Raw genomic sequence first — 16,244 nt, forward strand, 5'->3', positions numbered from 1 at the left:
CGCATATCCATGCATATCGAACAGCGCGGGCTATGAACCGGAAATTCACTTATCGCGGTGATCGATGGGATACAAGTTCCCGTAGTTTGCTTTCAGATTGCCAAAATACCCACGACCTTGGAAAAATTCTTGCGAAAGTTCTCGTAATTTCGCCAAGTACCTACTATTTAGCGGGTATTTTCTTTCGGGGATATTACGCGTAGTTTGCTTTCACATTACCAAAATACCTGGTATTTTCTGATCGGGGTAAATTTCCTGATCAGAGAATACCTGGAACTGACGAACTTCGAGGCGGTCTGAAACCACCTAATGTTCATCCAATGATAGATATATATTTTAGGCCATAGGTTATGAAAAGTAGCAAACAATTTTTTTTTTTTGCCTGGATGGTATGATATTGGTGCTTGTCTTACATTGAAGTACATTGTAGGCCTATCATGTATTAAACAAAAAATAGTGACAATTTGTTTGGGAAGGAATTTTCAGGTTCAAATGACCTTTTTTGTATTACAAATAGCTGCATGTGGCAGTCGAGGCATAACAAAAGGATTAATGTGAAAATATTTACTACCATACACAAAACATCCTTTCAAAAATTTCAAACAAATTACACAAAATATTGTAAATATGGTCCACAGAAGACTAAATTCCTGGAATTCCCCAGTGTATAAAATGATTGGAGATGTTACTACCAGATGACACTCCCACCATTGACATGCATTGTTTGTTTATAAAACATGGACAGCTGTCATTTCAAAACAAAGGCTGTTTGACAATGGGAAATGTCATACTTTGGACCCACTATTGTTTGGCTTGGAAGGGCAAGGTGCATTCAATGTAAACAGTGGAACCTATGTGAAATTGAACTACATGTAATACTGTATGTGCACATTTTATTATATCTTTTTGTATTAAACAAACTTTGCAGGGTTATTTTTATACACTCAATATAAACAAACAAGATTGTGAGCCTCACTTTCTATTAAAATGTTTATTGTCAAAGGACCTACATTAAGTTGGCTCAATGCAAATTATCTAGGCTTAAACATGGACTTCAGTCACTAAACAATAAATCAGTATGTATTTTGGTGTGTATCCCACTGTTTCCCACATTATATCATAGTTGGATTTTAGTGAATAACAAAGAATAAAAACATGCATAATAAAGGGTTTTCTGTCCTCAGTGCATTTAATAGTGTAACAATAAATCTAAATTGTGTTTAAATTACCGAAATTAAGAATAAAACAAAATACAATGTATGGAAGCCTACATGTAGATGTATATTAAAATATGTGGAGGTCTGGACTGGCTGGGTCAAGGGGAGTTTAAATCAGAGAATCAGAACTCCTAGACAATTATGTGACCTATTGTACATTCTTTAACAATTGCTATGGTACAGGTTACATCAATAATGGTTATCATTTGATCATTGGGGGTGGGGGAGGTTGGGCCCATTTCTCAAAACCAGATTGTGTTAGAGATATTAACACATCCCTACACGTGTGGAAAGTTGGTGGGATTGTCCTTTACATGTAGGTTCACATTCAATCAAACTTCAAAAGAAACCAACCCATGACAAACATTACCTTTTGACTCTGTTATTAAATGTAGGGTGTACATGTACAGAGGTAAATGTTCCTCTGTGGAAAGGTACAGTTTTAGCACTTCCTTCCGGTCCTAGGTCAAACAGGGCACTGGCTAGCTCTTTTTAGATTCACTTCTACACCAGTTTCCTACACTATATCCTGCACTGTTTCCTGTAATATTTCCTGCATTAATTCCTACAGCAGGTTCAAAGACCCAAGCTTCACATCATATTAAAGGGACTCTAGGGGAGGCTTTTAATACAGATTAAAAACTAAAATTTTGAACCATGTTGTCTATAAAGTATTATTAAAGTTGATAACCTGTAGCATACTTTTATAGGAGTGCTGGTAATGGCATTTATATTTGGCATTAAATCGTATTGCTTGTGTTATACTCACTGCCAACTTCATGATAAAAAATAGGACAAATAGACCCGAATAATTATTTTTTAAAGGCTTTAAACTGAAAAGGCCTATTAAAGTACTACATGCACATATACATGTAGATGTGATCCTTGATAGAATCTTAATGAGAAGGTAATAAACTTTGATCAAAGTATATTGAAGCATTCCTCTAGACTGACACATTCAGGAATAAATCACCAGGATCAAGCCATTCTCAACATGTTAACAGGCAATAAAACATGGAAATATTGAACAATATCTGTTCAAAACCGGAGTACTCTGACAATGCTTTCCTTATATTCTTGGTAGCAGAAAGACCTAGATCTGTGCGTAATCCAATAGTCCCAGCACAGACGGAGACAATGAAAATCACAAAGTCAACAATGATAACAATACAACGCATACCAATATATGCTCAACTTTATAAAGCCAAGTTCAATGCATTTCAAAAAACACAGTGGGTACATACCTCATGTATTTTGCATTCCAGAGCGTTCTATCAAGGAGTTACCAACACTCCATGGTTCTATGAAAACCTTCAGCATGTAGATTCATGGTACTGATTCCAATAAATCCACTTTTTGAGAATGGGATAGAAAACTTTGAAGGACCTGTTCAGAGGAGTTTCAGTGAATTTCTATACAGAATTTTGATACTGTTACTGGAAGTAAACAGCATCCAGTCTCACCTCAAGGCTTATATGAATTTTCTTAAAAAGCTCCAACAGCAAGTCAATGACTTTCAATACAAAATTTATTTAAAAAATCAATATCAAGTTCATACATAATCAAAACTCCTACATATGACGATGTCCTTATGATGACCCCTTCATATTAACATTCACAGTTAAGAATTTTAACAGATAAATTCAACGAGAAGTGTTACAGGGTCTGAAAACATCTAGACTATCAAACAGGCTGCACTGCCTTCGCTGAGCACAGCATGAAGTTGGTTTTCCCATGGATGAAACACTGCTGACCATGCCATTTACTGGAGTGGGTCCACAAGCCTTGCATTGTCACGAGAAAAAGTGTCCTATTGCTCAACGTTGAACTTGCTGGGGGAATTCATGATTACCCCTGCTATTTCTAGGAAAGTCCACACAGACATTTCATTTTTCAAGCACGGGAGCTAAAATATGATGATCATGAATAAAGGGATTCCAAAACAAAGTTGACCCAGTGTGTTCACAACCAGTTAAAAGGTTTTTAACCATACAAGAGATGCCAAGTTCAAAGACCAGCTATGCATGAGATCGCAGGAATTGTGATGTATGTGTTATATATTAAGGCCTCTCACAGAAAGAGATTTAAGATGAGCAAGGGTCCCTAATGCAGGAGTCTCACACAATGTGTGAGATGAAAGGGGTGCAAACCAGGGACTCGATTTTAAGGCGCGCGAGAGCGATCGCGCGCTACATGCGCGCCTTAATCCATTTTTGGTAGCGCGATTAATAGCGCACCTCGCGATAGCTAACCTGCGCGAAAATGCCTAAAGTCGCCCTCGAAATCACCCAAAATCATGCTTTCGGGGGCGACATAAAATCTGAATGTCGCCCCCGAAATTATTGCCGAGTGATAACAACTCAACGGCCCACTAGTGCCATATGCTCGAGCTCCGCTTACCATTTAAAAACCATCCAAAATCCACACTCAAAATCACGAATAAGCCTTAAAAGTAGCGAGTAGCGCAGTTTCAAATTCCGAAGTTGCGTTATTTTTTCTGTACCACGTATTTCCATACACATGGTACCAGGTATGGAAAAAAAAATCAACGCAACGGTCGGGAAAGAGTTGCATGTATAGGGATCCATTATGACTACCACCGTGTGCCATTTCGAATGCACATGTTTCCCCTACAGATATCACAATTCTGTGATAAAATAATTCGAATTACACAGGAAATAAATCCCAGAGTCTAGTAACCTAGCATTGGTGAGTTGTCATTCGGCTTTGCTTTTCAAAACGGCTTATTAACTTCCAAAATAAGTTATCTAATTTATCAATTATAACTAAAAAATCATTTGTTTTCTTTTTCTAGGGGATGAGGTATTATATCAGACAATAAATCATCAAACAAAGCTCCATCTTTTTTACAAGGACGGCGGCAGGCTCACGCATTGGCGCTTTTACTAGCTAGCCAGTTGGAGCTCTGTCTCTCTGCCAGAGCTCTGGGGGACAATTCGCTCAGTAAAGGCCTCAATGATGGTGATTTTCTGTTTCAGACAGAGTTTACATTTCAGGAATATTATTCAAAACTGCCAATAAAGTTTGATGATTTCTTCATTGTCATGTATATTTAAGTTCTTAATGAATACATTCTCACCAAATTTAGACTCCCCCATAGAGAAATTAAATTTTCATGGAGATCTGCGTTTTCAAAGAACTTCAGGAAAAGTTAGGGTACGTAAGTGGGCCTTTATTACATGTACATGGCTGACTAGGGTATTGTACTGGAATAAATGGAGTAGAAATTATATATTGAATTAATTTATATCCAAGTCCAACTCACAGTCACACACACACGCACACACCCACACACACACGCACACACCCACACACACCCACCCATCCACACACACCCACATCCAAGATTCTAAACATGATAAATAACGAGTAGAAGAAATTAACCAGTTGTCTCACGATGTAGCAAACGTAGTGTGAAAGCGACGTTTCGTCTGCAAGCTGCTAGACTTCGTCAGGCAATGAGCAAAGACGCTGCTGCGCACGGGTTATATAGCGTCGGGAGCTATTGTCTGGCTCCACTCGGGCGTGAGCCGCGCTGTGATTGGCCGAAGCCGCTGGCCAATCAGGGTCCGCGCTGGTGCTTGGTGCCCGCTGGAGCGTGCACCGTGCGCTGTGATTGGCCGATGCGGCCGGCCAATCAGCAACTGCGCTGGTGTCAGGCACCTGCTGGTGCGGGCGCCGTGCGCTCTGAACGGTGGATGCAGTATGCCGTCGGATGGCCGGTAACCATGCATCAGGGATCTCAATGCCGCTGTCCCTATTGATATTGCTCGGGTGCAAACGGATCTGAATCGCTTCCTTAACGCGCCGCGTATACCAATGCTTATCATGAGCAACGCAGCTGACCTCATCCCAGTTAGGTGGATGATCGGAGTCCCAAGCATGTTCTGCAACAGCAGAGCTATCAGTGCGCCTAAGCCGAACATCACGGCGATGTTCCTTCATGCGTTCCCCCACAGGTCTACCAGTCTCACCGATGTAGACTTTGTCGCAAGTCGAGCATGGGATCTTATAAACAACCCCATCGCGTCTGTCGGGGATCGGGCGGTCTTTCGGACGGACCAGCTGGCTGCGGATGCTGTCGGACTTGAATATAACTCGGATGCCATGCTTCTCCAAGCGCCGGCGGAGAAGATGCGCGATACCATCAACAAATGGGATTACTATAGCGGATTTTACATGTAAACTCCGGCCGCATCGGCCAATCACAGCGCACGGTGCACGCTCCAGCGGGCACCAAGCACCAGCGCGGACCCTGATTGGCCAGCGGCTTCGGCCAATCACAGCGCGGCTCACGCCCGAGTGGAGCCAGACAATAGCTCCCGACGCTATATAACCCGTGCGCAGCAGCGTCTTTGCTCATTGCCTGACGAAGTCTAGCAGCTTGCAGACGAAACGTCGCTTTCACACTACGTTTGCTACATCGTGAGACAACTGGTTAATTTCTTCTACTCATCCTTCACCACGATGAACCTCTTCCACATCATGATAAATAACTTTAAAAATCATACAATATTAAACAAAAAGTAATAATTCCTTAATAAGTGAACAGGTATTCCTCAAAATACAAAAAAGTAGCATTTAAAAAGAGCCCCCCAAATTTGACAAAAAAATTAAAATGTAGAGCCCCCGAAAAAAAAAAAAAAATTGTCAGTGACTTAACTTAACCAAAGTCAAAACCTAACTAAAACAGGTTTTACAACACACAATCTAATTACAATACATTGTAAAACAATTATAAATACTTCCTTTGGTTGTTGATTGTAATTTTATAGTACATACATTTCCTCCATCCATTTTGTTAATTGGGCAAAAAGCTCCCCTTGTATGTTGAAGAAGAGCTTTTTGAAGTGCTCCTCTACCGCTCTCCTTAAAAGTTCTAGGAGAGCTTTTTATTGCTCCCCTTATAATTATAAAACCGAGTCCCTGCAAACCAAGTGAAATTTATAATATCTTTCTGAAACACAAATCTTTCCCCTACCTCCCTCCCTCCCCCCTCCCCTAGTCTGCAAGGACAGACTCATATTTGAAACTTCAACCAATAAGAGGTCTAGGGTGAAGACTAGACTCCAAAGGCTGTGTCAAATATAAGAACCAGCCACAATCTAGTCTCACTACTTCAGACTCTGCATTATGCAGTATGCGAACTGCGAAAACCAAGGATCTGTGCATACAGACTATTCCTTCCTAGCAGGCAATAGTGCTGCTGCTGGGGGGGGTAGTGTGGGGACTTATTCTGCTGGACTGAGACATGTTTTGCAGTCAGACCGCAGGTCCGTATGCTAATGAGCAAAAAGGCCAGATTCATCCAAATCATCTCGTGGCTGAATCCTCCTCCTTGCAAAATCTCGTGATTCGTGAGATTTTCTTTCTCTAAGAATTTACCTGTCTTAACCTCAAGTTAAATGAAATATTATTGCACCATCAGATAAAGTAAAAGTTACTCTTTCATATTGTTCATTTATTTTGTTTACAATATTTTGTTAAATAAGTAAATTTCTGGCCTGAAAATGTGCCTCAAAACTGAATTTTCTTCCTCTGTTTCCTTTTGCAAATTGTGCAAAACTTTTTATTTTGAGCCTCAATGATATCTATATCACCATAAAGCTGAATTTCTGTACTTTCTCACAATGCCACTCTTGATATGCGGCACCTTTTAATCGGGTCAAGATCACACTTTTCCCACCAAGGTACAAGACGAGATATCTGAAATGTTGTACTTGCATGAAATCCAGAGTTCTGATTGGCTGGATAAGGTTCACAGAACTACAGGCGCGGGGTATTTGAGGAGATTACCACATGGGAAGTGTGACCTTCCCACGAACACAGGCACTGGGACCGTTGGAATTTGCCATTGTGTGGTCTCTTTGACCAATCAGAGTGCAGTATTCTTGTTTTCAAACTGCTTTATGTACTTGGCAAATGAAAAGTGTGATCTTGACCCGATTAAACCATTTCTTATTTTGAAACGTATATCATTTTAAAGCATACATATTCAGCTTTATCATGATATAAAAATCATTTGGGCTCAAACAAAAATAAAGTGTGAAAATAGCAGCTTTTGTCAGGTGAAAATATTTATTTTGTAGCATATTTTAGATCAAAATTTTAACCTATATTACAAAATCTTTGAATAAACCCAAATACATGACCTGAACGAATGATTCTTCTTCTTTACAATGGTACCAAATTCATGAAATTCGATGCACAATTAGAGCAGCAATGACCGAATGAAAAGAAGTGTTTTGGTCCGCATCAAGCTCATTTAATATGCAAAACATCTCAAGTCATGAATATCACTTGGATGAAAGAAGCCACTTTCTTGGGACCTGCAGTCTGACTGTTTGAACAGACTAGCTTCCCCTGCCACCCATCAAGTTCGCATTCTTGCTATCAACCAAAGAAGAAGATTACTGCTCTGAAAAAGCTCTGTGCACCAAGGTCAAAAGTTCACACAACTGTACATCCAGTACTTTCATGCAAGTCTGTATTTGTGACCCCTTTTGCCCATTTCAAGACCACTGAACTATCCAGAATTCCTTTCAAACTACAATCTATGCCTACATGTAAGTATCAGCAATGTAAAGCATTTTGTTACAAAAGCTCACAACTTACATGTAGGCCTATTAAAAAAAATCCTATTAGTACAGCCAACCAAGGTTAATACAAGTACTGTTTAATTTGTATGAAATGTTATTACAGGGGAAAAATCTAGTAATTCCCTACCAAATAATAAAAGTTCCAGAAACAAATATCCTGAGCTCATCATGGATGCTTTGAAGTTTCTGACAACTACAGACTGTAGAGGTTACCCCCATGCATATGTGGCTTTACAGTATGCTGTAATCCATTCATAGCAATACACACGTAAATCAAATCGTGAATGTACTAATAAAGGTCAGTGAACCTGTATCTATCACAAATATCAGATCAGGTTTTACGTCATTCACAGATAAGGCTTTCAGTTTGGGTTGACTTTAATAACTAAAGCTGATGTATGAAGTATTAAGATTTAAGATTCATGTAAGCCTAAGGGTCTAAGCCTAATCAAGCAAAGGTAAATATTATAAATGAGATGCTTATCTCAAGGCTGTATGAATAACTGGCAAACATTTTAGGTCTTCTGGATTCTCGATCTACATGTACATGTAGGCATAAAGCAAATCAAAATATGAAGAAATTAATTAACTGAAACAAACTAATTAAACTAATGAATTAAAGAATCAATCCAAAAATAACTAAGTCAAATGAATGAAGAAACCAACCAATAATCAATTAAATACAAATAAATTATATAATTAAACAAATAAATGAATGAATGAATGAATGAATGAATGAATGAATGAATGAATGAATGAATGAATGAATGAATGAATGAATGAATGAATGAATGAATGAATGAATGAATGAATGAATGAATGAATGAATGAATGAATAAATAAATAAATGTAATCAATTAAATGTGAATAAATCAAAATGAATAGGCCTACATGGTTATGTGAATGGAATCCATTTATTCAATATTTGGCACTCTGGCTCATGTACATGTATATGTACAATGTCTGTTTTTTCTCTGAGTAGTTGAATACACAAGTTTTCACGATGTACTGCCTGTATAGCAAGACTGACACTCATCAGTCAACACTGCAAGCTGTTAGAAGCAAACATTGACCTTTTGAACTTCTCAATCAGATCTTTCATCTGAACTGTACAATTAGCATGGACAGCTTCCTCTTCAGAGAGACATACCCACATACATGTACAGTACTTATCACTCTACAACATACAGCATTTACTACATGTACAGTAGCTAGAAGCATTTTTATAGTTCCGAAATACTATACTTATACCCGGCAGTCCCCTTATAGTCATATTCAGCACTTGGCAGTCCAGACGGGTTGTGTGGTCCAGTGGTTAGAGCATTAGACTCATAATCACAAGGTTGTGAGTTTGAATCTCAACTCTGCCATTGTCTCCACTTGGATAAAAAGCCCGAGAGTGATATCTGTCATCTATAACGTCGGCCACTATGACTGATTACCTAGACGTAAATGTTTCCTATGTAATTGGTTATATACCAGCTTAGCTTTTACCAGCAAAATGCTGTCCTGCCGAGTTCCTACGGGAGTTACCATAAACAGAAACAGAAACAGAGTTTGTAATATGTGTTATATTACACAACTTGGATTTAAAACAATATGAGTATGCAAATGAGAATCAGACACCTCATATTTCTAAAGAAATCACACCCCTCATCCAGCAAATGTCAATGAAGCCAAGAAAATGATACAAAGAGAGCAATTATCTGATACAATAATCAGACAGTCCATGCAACAAAAATTTTAAAGGGGTCAGTCGTTAGAACAGATTAAAAATTAAACAATTTGTGCCAGAAACTGTGTTCATACAAAACCCTGCCTGTATTCATCAAGGAAAGGTGTACTAATCTAACATTTAAGTCTGTATTTTTCAACCATCTTTTTAAATAGTAAATAAAAGATACAAAAAGCTAGTTACACCTGTACATAGCTTGGACAAAACTTTTTGGAGTTGAAATCTTAAAAAGGGCAGGATTTGTATGAAATTGCTTTGTCTATACATACACATGTACATGTACATAACAAAGTTAAACTGCTGTAACATACTGCAGTAGTCTAAATGAAGTCATAAACTGACACTGTAATCGGCAATTTGTCTTGAGACTAGACTAGCGCATGTTCTAACTTATGTACAGTTTGGATGAGCTACAGGACATCATCCAAAATCTTCTCTTGTAGTTTCAAAATTCAGACCCTCCATGACAGTAGTCTGTTCCGACAAAACATAAGAAATGGTGAAATACTATAAATATCCAGAACATGTACATGTAGGCCTACTGTATTTAAATGAATTCTACCCAGAAGAATTGACCATATTGTTTCCAGATGTCAAAGTACCATTGCACTATCCACTGGCAGAGGGAATAAACAAACAACAGGCCAGATACGCAGATGACATTTGCTAGAATACATCCAAGAATGCCTGAGCAGTTGGCAAATTTTCATGAGTAAAAGTACACTCAACGTGCAGTGATTTCATTCCACAGGTAGGCTGGTATGTTAACGGTATGTGCATGTCTGGTTATCATGTTCAACGTGATGTTGAGCAAGCTCATCTACTTTACGAAGCTTTTCTTTTTCATCACAGATGTTGCATATATTTATTATAAAATCATACAAGTATTGTTTATAAATAGTTCTCTCTATCTGTGTAACATGTAGGGTAACTACAACTATAAAGTTGATAATGATTATTAATTTATTATTAGAATGATCTTAGGCAAATTTCATCTTATTAAGGAGGGGGGGTACATGTATGCCTAAATCATGACATCCTGTGTTTTCCCCCTCTCTCTATCTGTCTTTCACTTCCATTCCCTCTTTCACCTCTTCCTTTTCTCATTAGGTGGTTTCAGACCGCCTCGAAGTTCGTCACTTCAAGGTATTTTCTGATCGGGAAATTTACCCCGATCAGAAAATACCAGGTAATATTGGCAATGTGAAAGCAAATTACTCGTAATCTCCCTGAAAGAAAATACCCACTAAATAGTAGGTACTTGTCAAAATTACAAGAACTTTCGCAGGTATTTTGGCAATGTGAAAGCAATTTACAGGAACTTTTAGCCCAGCGTGTAGTTGGGCGTTGGCGCCGTGGGTGGCTGCTGAGCTAGTGATTTTGAATATCGCGCCTTGCCGGCTTATCAGACCATACTGCGCATGCTCGGAACTTCAGGAACTTATCCCGAAGGATATGTTTGCGGGGCGGTGTGAATGCAGGAATAATTAATGGGTATTTTTTAGCCTAAAAAAAGTTCTCGTAATTCAACGGGGGTTCTTATGAATGAGGCGGTTTGAAACCACCTTTTGAAAATATAATTACCGCAAACCCTTTAACGAAGGTTCAATGAGTCTGAAAGTGGGTGGTTGATTAGGTCTTGTCAGAAGTGCCATGGTGATACAAATCTCTGAGCCAACTTGTCTAGCAAAACAAATCCTGTCTGCAAACCAAACAACATATCTCAAAAGGGCAAAATTATGTCATAGAGATAACTGTTCTTCATCATAATCAATGCTATTTAAAATCTTGCCTGCATAATTTAACAGCAGTGCCCTAAAAAAATCTTGCAGTGTTGTGGTAGTCTGGAGTCACAGACCTTTTGTTTTAGCATAGTGCATGATGCAGAGTTTGAAGTAGTGAGACACGATTCACTCATGTACTGTGTCTGCAGACAGAGTCTAGTCTTCACTCGAGACATAGTCAAATTTGTTAAAGTGCAAATTTGAGTCTCTGCTTACAGACCAGTGTTGTGTGGTGTACATGTACTGGTCTGACTTTTGCCTTCGATAAAAAAGACTGCGAGTTCAAATCCCACTCAGCATTTTTTGTTTCCTTCAGAGTTTCATCGATATGCTACTGAACAAATTTAAACTCTAGGAGAAAAGGCCTTTGCCTCTTCAGCTCCATCTCTCTGGAATGCTCTTCCACTGAGGATCCGATCAACTGAATCGCTTGAAGCATTTTAAAGTATTTACAATCCTATCTGTTTTCTTCTTACATTTGTTAGGTAATTTGATCTGACCATACACTCACACAAGCAAACATTTTTTTCTGTAATCCCCCCCATCCCTCTGCGCCTCGGAATAGTTTTAATACTAGATAGAAGGCGCATAATAAATGGCGTGTTTATTGTTTATTACTATTACCGCTTTTGACCAACCTTCATGGATTATTGTCTGAAGAGAAAAGACAATTTCACTTCTTAGTCAACAGTTCATTAGAATTCTGAACAATAAATGACAGTGACATGAAGATGGTATAGTGTAGACTATGTTGTCTAAATATCAAATGAAATGCATGTATGAAAATGGTCAAAAGATAAGGAAAAGTCAACTTCAGAACAGTTTCTGTGGCATTGCCGCGCCTGCTGGGAATACCCATCCGAACGAGGATGGACAGAGACACAAACAACAACTGGAAAATAATGAATGTGTTTAGACGGAAATAACCAATACAGCAGGATCCTGAAAGGAGCTGAATTAAATGTAAAATGTAGACAGATGACTAACGAAGGGACTCCCAGTAGACGGGTGATGTCTATACTCCATTCAGACAACAAGAATCAGTGGTATAAGGACTAGATTTCAATTCTTTCATGCACTGGACTTGATATTCACAGACTGCCAGTCCGATTCCTAACATAGCAACAAGTCATTTTGCAAGGTATCAATTACAAGATTTTCCACTAGATTCCCAACAGAGAAATGAAAACCTTGTTGATGTAACTACAGTTATCACAAAACAGTGAACACAGGGATACTCTCCTGGGAGTGGAGAGTGCAACATTACAAATCCAAAAACTAACTTTCAGTTTCTGGAAATGCTGAAAAACAAACCCAGTAATAGAATACCTGCAGATCACGAATTCCAGATTAGCTCAAATCATGCAGCATTTCTTAATGTAATTATGAATAAAAAAATACTTTTTGATGATTTCGCTCAGTAATGAATGTACAATGTTCTTGGTGAAATTCTCAGTGCCATTCTAACACACATTTACACAAATGTTTGGAGGGGAAAGGATTCATAGAATTATCCTCGTCTGAACTGGATATAAAACCCCCACAGCTGGTACCTTAATAGCTCTTCCGCATCATAGAGAAGAAATGACGTCATTCAAACCCAATGGCAATCATCAACACATATTGTAGGTACAATATGGCCACAATATCCAAAAGATCCGATCTGCAATGTACAGTGTACATGTGCAGAACTAATGTATAAGTGCACGTTCTCATTTCATTTTAACAAAAAAGCTGAGACATGTTTAATGATTTATAGAAATGGGTAGAAAAATATGGATGAAAAATGAATTATTTTATTTATATTTCAGCTGCATATTGTGAGTGTTCATTACATGTACATTCAGGCCTTTCTAAGAATTCTATTTTGATCAAGAGCGGTGAATGTAAACACTTGTTGAATGCAATTACCTATAAATTGAAAATAGAAAGTACAAACCATAACAAGTTTGTTTCTGTTTTGATATCAATTGCTAATGATAAATATTAGAAATTTTCTACAAGATATTTTTAGAATCAAGTGTTTCCCAAGTAAAGAATTACATGTCCTACCCTGAGAAATATTGTACTCTTAAGTCCTTGTAAACTACATAACCGGTAAACAATGTAATTACAGGTTGACACAGTTGAACTTACATGTACATAGCGGAAGTATTCTGTCCAGACTCGGATATCCACTTCTTTGAATTGAAACTTGAAATTGCCAAGATAAACATAATGATCAAAGATTGTTAAGTGTTTCTTTATTCAGAATCCAGAGTTGGCAGCAAAAAGAAATCATCTGAAATCGATTACAGGGATACTGTATGGTAAATATACATGTATAAGATCGGACAATTCACTCATGATTTCAAGCAAATATATGTATAAAGTATGTGACCAACATGAAGGTCTACATGTACACTAAGGCCGTTGACCCCTGAGTCCGGACAAAGTACAGTTATACATGTACATTACACAACTGATGACCCCACACAAATTAAGTCTTCTTTTTTGTTTTATCTCCTACTGGATTAGGAATTTTCTTCAGCTCACATCATTTGCAGTGAAAATGTTCGCACAACATCTTGAATGCAAGTTTGGTATTTTGTTAACAATTTTCCTAAGTTATTTTTAATAGTTCTACAGACTACAGCGCCCCCCCCCCCCCCCATCTCCTCCCCGTCCCCTCCCTTGTCCCTCCCCAGTAGATTAACCTGTTGAAAACTGAGCATGCATATGTGTGGACTTGAGTCTATGGAAAACATGTGTTATAGCTATTCACTCAGTCACCAATGGGTTAAAGTTTCTGCTGCTGTAGTTGAGGCCATCTCTATCAACAAGAAGTGACAAACCATGGTACTGTCATATCATGGATTATCAATTTGCAAGATATATCCCATCTTACACAAGTCAGCATTCTTAAACCTGTCCTACTCTTAGTCTTCACTACCAGACCTTCAAATCTGTTTCCTACATACGAATCAAGGACGATACTCCATTAGTTCAGTAATCAATGGAGTGCAGGTTTAGTTATTTCCATCATCAGAATCATTCAATAAATAATACAAGAAAATGGTATAGCATATGTAGTTCCTAACATCCTTCCTGGTAGTCACATCAAAAATTGACTCTTCATATTTGCTGCAATATCCAGAGGGGGGAGGGAACAAATGAGCTGATATACATTGTCAACAGACTTGCTCTTTCTTATTTTATTTTTACTATGTGATCAAATTCATTTCAAGAAATGTATTGCTGAATGTATAATACAAAGAATATATCAACATAACACTCTACAGGTTTGCATCATATGAAAATGGTGTCTGATTGAAAAGACTAGTTCACTTCCCCCTGCCTTTCTCATCACTGTCATGTTGAGGTGGCATTGGTTTATTCTGTCGCACATACATGCACAGAACATAAATGTGTATTATCATTATCAAAATGACTTCTTGATATAGTGGCATACATTTGAAAGAAAGCCTACAGCTTCTGTTATTAAGAATTTGTGCTTTACAGCAAATCTTTGAATCATCATTATGCAGGCCTGCATGTTGCACAACACTCGGCCTACATGTACATGGACATGAACATGCAAAGGGTACCTACTTTCAATAGGATAAATACAATGTACATGTAGGACGCTCACTCTTCTTGAAAAAAATAATAATTCCCATCTTCCCGTACACTATCCCTTTAAGAGTACAGATTCTCCACATGTGCTGTATTGTTCCCTATACCCTCCCTGTGGTATGAAGATAACAATAGAAAGGGGGCGGGGCACCTGACCTCAGGCTTGGTGTGGTTTACCCATACAATGCCATAGAAGAGCATTGTGGTTGACCTGTTAATAAATTTCCCTCTCTCCCAGATTTTGGCCCTACATAAATCTTCGCAAGGCATTCAAAAAATGTAGCGGGTTGTTAGATCTATGCACAAAGATGGCTCAAAACTAAAATTATCTGGTATTCAGTATTTTTATCATTTGGCATTTTTTATACATGTTGTTTCAATACTTTTTTTATCTACCTTATCAGACAAAATAATGCTATAGGATTTTATTGCAAAGAGCGCCAAGGGTCCCTTCTCCTACCCTACATGTACTGTATCTGGGGCCCATTTTATAAAAATATTTTTAAAAATTGCATGATCAATTTAAAGCTACTAAAATCATTTGATTTAATTGGCTGATAGTAACTTGTTAAAATTAAAATTGTTCACTTGTTATCATATCAAGCCTTTTTGAAACAGGATCCTGAAATAGCTCTGCAAATTCAACTTATCATTACAAAGAAAATTTCATTCGACAAATCTGAATATTGAAAGATAATGATATAACAAACCATGGACCTACTGAACTAAATTACAGAAATAAAATGAAATGATTAATAATTAGAATCCAAGTTTCACCAAATATGATTAGAAACCAAATTTTGTTTAAAGTTCATGTAGCAATATTGATAATTGATATAATTATAAAACCAAAGTACTGCTGCAAAGTGCAAAGACTAAAAAATGAAAAAATCTGCACACTGCACACAGCAATAGCCAACATTGTACAATACATGTACATATTGTCTGCTATGCAATATCAAAGCCATGTAACTTTCCCCTACAACATATATGGATGCTCATATATCAAAATGTCAAGATCTATCGGTGTCCCCCAGTAATGGTCATATCACTGCCTGTGTAACAGGAAATTTCTGTAACAGGCCTGGCCTTCGATAGAAGGGCAGTTAGCCAAGAAGGAGGTTACCCATGAGCTCTTGTTGAATCAGCTAAAGCCGATGGATATAGCCTACATGTAGGTACACTATATTGAATAGGCCATCTATGTGCACAGTTTATTACACAAAGGTGAATGGCTTTAATACAGTATTGTATTGGGCATGCACTTATAAAG

The sequence above is a fragment of the Lytechinus pictus genome, chromosome 16, assembly GCF_037042905.1.
Source record: "Lytechinus pictus isolate F3 Inbred chromosome 16, Lp3.0, whole genome shotgun sequence".
NCBI lineage: Eukaryota > Metazoa > Echinodermata > Echinoidea > Temnopleuroida > Toxopneustidae > Lytechinus > Lytechinus pictus.